Source organism: Megalopta genalis, unplaced genomic scaffold (assembly GCF_051020955.1).
Source record: "Megalopta genalis isolate 19385.01 unplaced genomic scaffold, iyMegGena1_principal scaffold0084, whole genome shotgun sequence".
In the NCBI taxonomy this organism is placed as follows: Eukaryota; Metazoa; Arthropoda; class Insecta; order Hymenoptera; family Halictidae; genus Megalopta; species Megalopta genalis.
Genome location: NW_027476153.1, coordinates 652,958 through 662,500, shown reverse-complemented (window position 1 = coordinate 662,500; position 9,543 = coordinate 652,958).

Here is a 9,543-nt window from a genome sequence, read left to right as displayed (position 1 = left end):
AATTTAATTATAAGACAGAAACCGCTGATACTTGGTTGTAAAATCTCCATTATCCGAACGAAAGTAACACGCCGCTGGTACTTTATTTTATTATAATAATTTAATTATAAGACAGAAACCGCTGGTACTTGGTTGTAAAATCTCCATTATCCGAACGAAAGCAATACGCCGTTGGTACTTGGTTATAAAATTTTCATTACAAGATAGAAAGCAATATGCCGCTGGTTATATTAATGTAATCTTATGGAAAGCATTACGCCGCTGGAACTTTGACCATTGCAATAATCGATCGGAAGCTATACACAGCAAGGAATACGAATATTATACCAAGAGATCGAAAACAATACGCTGTTCGGACGTTTTGACTAGCTGTCGCACAGTGCAGACGCGTCGACCCGTCGCTCCGCATTTCGAGCGCAATTTCAGTGGTTTTTCAGTTCAGAAAATTACAGAGAGTGTTTGGTTGTGTTGCAGGAGTCAAACTGAATGATTTGATGCATAAAGTTTAATTAAACTCCCATTAGTTTGCCGGGAAACATCGATTATTCCGATCTAGAAAGAGACAGAGACAGTCGATCCGCGTTATGTTAAATATCTCCAGGTTACCGATTCCACAAAATTATAAAAAGTATACGGCTGTGTAGCGGGGATCAAAACGAGTAATTTCATGTATAAAGTTTAAATAATCTCCCAATAGTTTGCCGGGAAACATCGATAATTCCGATCTAGAAAGAGACAGAGACAGTCGATCCGCGTTATGTTAAATATCTCAAGGTTACCGATTCCACAAAATTATAAAAAGTATACGGCTGTGTAGCGGGGACCAAAACGAGTAATTTCATGTATAAAGTTTAATTAATCTCCCAATAGTTTGCCGGGAAACATCGATTATTCCGATCTAGAAAGAGACAGAGACAGTCGATCCGCGTTATGTTAAATATCTCCAGGTTACCGATTCCACAAAATTATAAAAAGTATACGGCTGTGTAGCGGGGATCAAAACGAGTAATTTCATGTATAAAGTTTAAATAATCTCCCAATAGTTTGCCGGGAAACATCGATAATTCCGATCTAGAAAGAGACAGAGACAGTCGATCCGCGTTATGTTAAATATCTCAAGGTTACCGATTCCACAAAATTATAAAAAGTATACGGCTGTGTAGCGGGGATCAAAACGAGTAATTTCATGTATAAAGTTTAAATAATCTCCCAATAGTTTGCCGGGAAACATCGATAATTCCGATCTAGAAAGAGACAGAGACAGTCGATCCGCGTTATGTTAAATATCTCAAGGTTACCGATTCCACAAAATTATAAAAAGTATACGGCTGTGTAGCGGGGATCAAAACGAGTAATTTCGTGTATAAAGTTTAATTAATCTCCGAATAGTTTTCCGGGAAACATCGATAATTCCGATCTAGAAAGAGACAGAGACAGTCGATCCGCGTTATGTTAAATATTTCAAGGTTCCCGATTCCACAAAATTATAAAAAGTATACGGCTGTGTAGCGGGGACCAAAACGAGTAATTTCATGTATAAAGTTTAAATAATCTCCCAATAGTTTGCCGGGAAACATCGATAATTCCGATCTAGAAAGAGACAGAGACAGTCGATCCGCGTTATGTTAAATATCTCAAGGTTACCGATTCCACAAAATTATAAAAAGTATACGGCTGTGTAGCGGGGACCAAAACGAGTAATTTCATGTATAAAGTTTAATTAATCTCCCAATAGTTTGCCGGGAAACATCGATTATTCCGATCTAGAAAGAGACAGAGACAGTCGATCCGCGTTATGTTAAATATTTCAAGGTTCCCGATTCCACAAAATTATAAAAAGTATACGGCTTCAAAAAAGTAAAAGTATTCAATAACATATTCTTGCTTAGATAACTTTTTTACATAGGGATTAAGCATTTAGAACGATATAATGTTTAAAATAAGGGCACTTTACTCTTGACATTTTACGGTTTTTTCAATTTTCTGAAAAATCCTACCATTAGATTTTTTTAAAAATACGATATTCTTGCTTAACTAACGTTTCTACATAGGGATTAAGGATTTAGAACGACATCTAATGTCAGAAAATGGCACTTTACTCTTGACATTTTTCGGTTTTTTCAATTTTCTGGAAAATCCTATCATTAGATTTTTTTAAAAATACGATATTCTTGCTTAACTAACGTTTTTACATAGGGATTAAGCATTTAGAACGAAATCTAATGTAGGAAAATGGTACTTTACTCTTGACCGGTACGTTGGGACTTTGAAAATATTCGGGCGTTCCAATCGCTCGTCTGTTGCATCATAGCGCGTCTCGGCGCAATCGACCGATTCGCTCGACCCATTATTTTCGATTTACGGCTAAAATAAATTTTTCTCATTTTATTCAATAACATATTCTTGCTTAGATAACTTTTTTACATAGGGATTAAGCATTTAGAACGATATAATGTTTAAAATAAGGGCACTTTACTCTTGACATTTTACGGTTTTTTCAATTTTCTGAAAAATCCTACCATTAGATTTTTTTAAAAATACGATATTCTTGCTTAACTAACGTTTCTACATAGGGATTAAGGATTTAGAACGAAATCTAATGTCAGAAAATGGCACTTTACTCTTGACATTTTTCGGTTTTTTCAATTTTCTGGAAAATCCTATCATTAGATTTTTTTAAAAATACGATATTCTTGCTTAACTAACGTTTTTACATAGGGATTAAGCATTTAGAACGAAATCTAATGTAGGAAAATGGTACTTTACTCTTGACCGGTACGTTGGGACTTTGAAAATATTCGGGCGTTCCAATCGCTCGTCTGTTGCATCATAGCGCGTCTCGGCGCAATCGACCGATTCGCTCGACCCATTATTTTCGATTTACGGCTAAAATAAATTTTTCTCATTTTATTCAATAACATATTCTTGCTTAGATAACTTTTTTACATAGGGATTAAGCATTTAGAACGATATAATGTTTAAAATAAGGGCACTTTACTCTTGACATTTTACGGTTTTTTCAATTTTCTGAAAAATCCTACCATTAGATTTTTTTAAAAATACGATATTCTTGCTTAACTAACGTTTCTACATAGGGATTAAGGATTTAGAACGAAATCTAATGTCAGAAAATGGCACTTTACTCTTGACATTTTTCGGTTTTTTCAATTTTCTGGAAAATCCTATCATTAGATTTTTTTAAAAATACGATATTCTTGCTTAACTAACGTTTTTACATAGGGATTAAGCATTTAGAACGAAATCTAATGTAGGAAAATGGTACTTTACTCTTGACCGGTACGTTGGGACTTTGAAAATATTCGGGCGTTCCAATCGCTCGTCTGTTGCATCATAGCGCGTCTCGGCGCAATCGACCGATTCGCTCGACCCATTATTTTCGATTTACGGCTAAAATAAATTTTTCTCATTTTATTCAATAACATATTCTTGCTTAGATAACTTTTTTACATAGGGATTAAGCATTTAGAACGATATAATGTTTAAAATAAGGGCACTTTACTCTTGACATTTTACGGTTTTTTCAATTTTCTGAAAAATCCTACCATTAGATTTTTTTAAAAATACGATATTCTTGCTTAACTAACGTTTCTACATAGGGATTAAGCATTTAGAACGAAATCTAATGTCAGAAAATGGCACTTTACTCTTGACATTTTTCGGTTTTTTCAATTTTCTGGAAAATCCTATCATTAGATTTTTTTTAAAATACGATATTCTTGCTTAACTAACGTTTTTACATAGGGATTAAGCATTTAGAACGAAATCTAATGTAGGAAAATGGTACTTTACTCTTGATCGGTACGTTGGGACTTTGAAAATATTCGGGCGTTCCAATCGCTCGTCTGTTGCATCATAGCGCGTCTCGGCGCAATCGACCGATTCGCTCGACCCATTATTTTCGATTTACGGCTAAAATAAATTTTTCTCATTTTATTCAATAACATATTCTTGCTTAGATAACTTTTTTACATAGGGATTAAGCATTTAGAACGATATAATGTTTAAAATAAGGGCACTTTACTCTTGACATTTTACGGTTTTTTCAATTTTCTGAAAAATCCTACCATTAGATTTTTTTAAAAATACGATATTCTTGCTTAACTAACGTTTCTACATAGGGATTAAGGATTTAGAACGACATCTAATGTCAGAAAATGGCACTTTACTCTTGACATTTTTCGGTTTTTTCAATTTTCTGGAAAATCCTATCATTAGATTTTTTTAAAAATACGATATTCTTGCTTAACTAACGTTTTTACATAGGGATTAAGCATTTAGAACGAAATCTAATGTAGGAAAATGGTACTTTACTCTTGACCGGTACGTTGGGACTTTGAAAATATTCGGGCGTTCCAATCGCTCGTCTGTTGCATCATAGCGCGTCTCGGCGCAATCGACCGATTCGCTCGACCCATTATTTTCGATTTACGGCTAAAATAAATTTTTCTCATTTTATTCAATAACATATTCTTGCTTAGATAACTTTTTTACATAGGGATTAAGCATTTAGAACGATATAATGTTTAAAATAAGGGCACTTTACTCTTGACATTTTACGGTTTTTTCAATTTTCTGAAAAATCCTACCATTAGATTTTTTTAAAAATACGATATTCTTGCTTAACTAACGTTTCTACATAGGGATTAAGCATTTAGAACGAAATCTAATGTCAGAAAATGGCACTTTACTCTTGACATTTTTCGGTTTTTTCAATTTTCTGGAAAATCCTATCATTAGATTTTTTTAAAAATACGATATTCTTGCTTAACTAACGTTTTTACAAAGGGATTAAGCATTTAGAACGAAATCTAATGTAGGAAAATGGTACTTTACTCTTGATCGGTACGTTGGGACTTTGAAAATATTCGGGCGTTCCAATCGCTCGTCTGTTGCATCATAGCGCGTCTCGGCGCAATCGACCGATTCGCTCGACCCATTATTTTCGATTTACGGCTAAAATAAATTTTTCTCATTTTATTCAATAACATATTCTTGCTTAGATAACTTTTTTACATAGGGATTAAGCATTTAGAACGATATAATGTTTAAAATAAGGGCACTTTACTCTTGACATTTTACGGTTTTTTCAATTTTCTGAAAAATCCTACCATTAGATTTTTTTAAAAATACGATATTCTTGCTTAACTAACGTTTCTACATAGGGATTAAGCATTTAGAACGAAATCTAATGTCAGAAAATGGCACTTTACTCTTGACATTTTTCGGTTTTTTCAATTTTCTGGAAAATCCTATCATTAGATTTTTTTTAAAATACGATATTCTTGCTTAACTAACGTTTTTACATAGGGATTAAGCATTTAGAACGAAATCTAATGTAGGAAAATGGTACTTTACTCTTGATCGGTACGTTGGGACTTTGAAAATATTCGGGCGTTCCAATCGCTCGTCTGTTGCATCATAGCGCGTCTCGGCGCAATCGACCGATTCGCTCGACCCATTATTTTCGATTTACGGCTAAAATAAATTTTTCTCATTTTATTCAATAACATATTCTTGCTTAGATAACTTTTTTACATAGGGATTAAGCATTTAGAACGATATAATGTTTAAAATAAGGGCACTTTACTCTTGACATTTTACGGTTTTTTCAATTTTCTGAAAAATCCTACCATTAGATTTTTTTAAAAATACGATATTCTTGCTTAACTAACGTTTCTACATAGGGATTAAGGATTTAGAACGACATCTAATGTCAGAAAATGGCACTTTACTCTTGACATTTTTCGGTTTTTTCAATTTTCTGGAAAATCCTATCATTAGATTTTTTTAAAAATACGATATTCTTGCTTAACTAACGTTTTTACATAGGGATTAAGCATTTAGAACGAAATCTAATGTAGGAAAATGGTACTTTACTCTTGACCGGTACGTTGGGACTTTGAAAATATTCGGGCGTTCCAATCGCTCGTCTGTTGCATCATAGCGCGTCTCGGCGCAATCGACCGATTCGCTCGACCCATTATTTTCGATTTACGGCTAAAATAAATTTTTCTCATTTTATTCAATAACATATTCTTGCTTAGATAACTTTTTTACATAGGGATTAAGCATTTAGAACGATATAATGTTTAAAATAAGGGCACTTTACTCTTGACATTTTACGGTTTTTTCAATTTTCTGAAAAATCCTACCATTAGATTTTTTTAAAAATACGATATTCTTGCTTAACTAACGTTTCTACATAGGGATTAAGCATTTAGAACGAAATCTAATGTCAGAAAATGGCACTTTACTCTTGACATTTTTCGGTTTTTTCAATTTTCTGGAAAATCCTATCATTAGATTTTTTTTAAAATACGATATTCTTGCTTAACTAACGTTTTTACATAGGGATTAAGCATTTAGAACGAAATCTAATGTAGGAAAATGGTACTTTACTCTTGATCGGTACGTTGGGACTTTGAAAATATTCGGGCGTTCCAATCGCTCGTCTGTTGCATCATAGCGCGTCTCGGCGCAATCGACCGATTCGCTCGACCCATTATTTTCGATTTACGGCTAAAATAAATTTTTCTCATTTTATTCAATAACATATTCTTGCTTAGATAACTTTTTTACATAGGGATTAAGCATTTAGAACGATATAATGTTTAAAATAAGGGCACTTTACTCTTGACATTTTACGGTTTTTTCAATTTTCTGAAAAATCCTACCATTAGATTTTTTTAAAAATACGATATTCTTGCTTAACTAACGTTTCTACATAGGGATTAAGGATTTAGAACGACATCTAATGTCAGAAAATGGCACTTTACTCTTGACATTTTTCGGTTTTTTCAATTTTCTGGAAAATCCTATCATTAGATTTTTTTAAAAATACGATATTCTTGCTTAACTAACGTTTTTACATAGGGATTAAGCATTTAGAACGAAATCTAATGTAGGAAAATGGTACTTTACTCTTGACCGGTACGTTGGGACTTTGAAAATATTCGGGCGTTCCAATCGCTCGTCTGTTGCATCATAGCGCGTCTCGGCGCAATCGACCGATTCGCTCGACCCATTATTTTCGATTTACGGCTAAAATAAATTTTTCTCATTTTATTCAATAACATATTCTTGCTTAGATAACTTTTTTACATAGGGATTAAGCATTTAGAACGATATAATGTTTAAAATAAGGGCACTTTACTCTTGACATTTTACGGTTTTTTCAATTTTCTGAAAAATCCTACCATTAGATTTTTTTAAAAATACGATATTCTTGCTTAACTAACGTTTCTACATAGGGATTAAGGATTTAGAACGAAATCTAATGTCAGAAAATGGCACTTTACTCTTGACATTTTTCGGTTTTTTCAATTTTCTGGAAAATCCTATCATTAGATTTTTTTAAAAATACGATATTCTTGCTTAACTAACGTTTTTACATAGGGATTAAGCATTTAGAACGAAATCTAATGTAGGAAAATGGTACTTTACTCTTGACCGGTACGTTGGGACTTTGAAAATATTCGGGCGTTCCAATCGCTCGTCTGTTGCATCATAGCGCGTCTCGGCGCAATCGACCGATTCGCTCGACCCATTATTTTCGATTTACGGCTAAAATAAATTTTTCTCATTTTATTCAATAACATATTCTTGCTTAGATAACTTTTTTACATAGGGATTAAGCATTTAGAACGATATAATGTTTAAAATAAGGGCACTTTACTCTTGACATTTTACGGTTTTTTCAATTTTCTGAAAAATCCTACCATTAGATTTTTTTAAAAATACGATATTCTTGCTTAACTAACGTTTCTACATAGGGATTAAGGATTTAGAACGAAATCTAATGTCAGAAAATGGCACTTTACTCTTGACATTTTTCGGTTTTTTCAATTTTCTGGAAAATCCTATCATTAGATTTTTTTAAAAATACGATATTCTTGCTTAACTAACGTTTTTACATAGGGATTAAGCATTTAGAACGAAATCTAATGTAGGAAAATGGTACTTTACTCTTGACCGGTACGTTGGGACTTTGAAAATATTCGGGCGTTCCAATCGCTCGTCTGTTGCATCATAGCGCGTCTCGGCGCAATCGACCGATTCGCTCGACCCATTATTTTCGATTTACGGCTAAAATAAATTTTTCTCATTTTATTCAATAACATATTCTTGCTTAGATAACTTTTTTACATAGGGATTAAGCATTTAGAACGATATAATGTTTAAAATAAGGGCACTTTACTCTTGACATTTTACGGTTTTTTCAATTTTCTGAAAAATCCTACCATTAGATTTTTTTAAAAATACGATATTCTTGCTTAACTAACGTTTCTACATAGGGATTAAGCATTTAGAACGAAAACTAATGTCAGAAAATGGCACTTTACTCTTGACATTTTTCGGTTTTTTCAATTTTCTGAAAAATCCTATCATTAGATTTTTTTAAAAATACGATATTCTTGCTTAACTAACGTTTTTACATAGGGATTAAGCATTTAGAACGAAATCTAATGTAGGAAAATGGTACTTTACTCTTGACCGGTACGTTGGGACTTTGAAAATATTCGGGCGTTCCAATCGCTCGTCTGTTGCATCATAGCGCGTCTCGGCGCAATCGACCGATTCGCTCGACCCATTATTTTCGATTTACGGCTAAAATAAATTTTTCTCATTTTATTCAATAACATATTCTTGCTTAGATAACTTTTTTACATAGGGATTAAGCATTTAGAACGATATAATGTTTAAAATAAGGGCACTTTACTCTTGACATTTTACGGTTTTTTCAATTTTCTGAAAAATCCTATCATTAGATTTTTTTAAAAATACGATAATCTTGCTTAACTAACGTTTCTACATAGGGATTAAGCATTTAGAACGAAATCTAATGTCAGAAAATGGCACTTTACTCTTGACATTTTTCGGTTTTTTCAATTTTCTGGAAAATCCTATCATTAGATTTTTTTTAAAATACGATATTCTTGCTTAACTAACGTTTTTACATAGGGATTAAGCATTTAGAACGAAATCTAATGTAGGAAAATGGTACTTTACTCTTGACCGGTACGTTGGGACTTTGAAAATATTCGGGCGTTCCAATCGCTCGTCTGTTGCATCATAGCGCGTCTCGGCGCAATCGACCGATTCGCTCGACCCATTATTTTCGATTTACGGCTAAAATAAATTTTTCTCATTTTATTCAATAACATATTCTTGCTTAGATAACTTTTTTACATAGGGATTAAGCATTTAGAACGATATAATGTTTAAAATAAGGGCACTTTACTCTTGACATTTTACGGTTTTTTCAATTTTCTGAAAAATCCTACCATTAGATTTTTTTAAAAATACGATATTCTTGCTTAACTAACGTTTCTACATAGGGATTAAGCATTTAGAACGAAATCTAATGTCAGAAAATGGCACTTTACTCTTGACATTTTTCGGTTTTTTCAATTTTCTGGAAAATCCTATCATTAGATTTTTTTAAAAATACGATATTCTTGCTTAACTAACGTTTTTACATAGGGATTAAGCATTTAGAACGAAATCTAATGTAGGAAAATG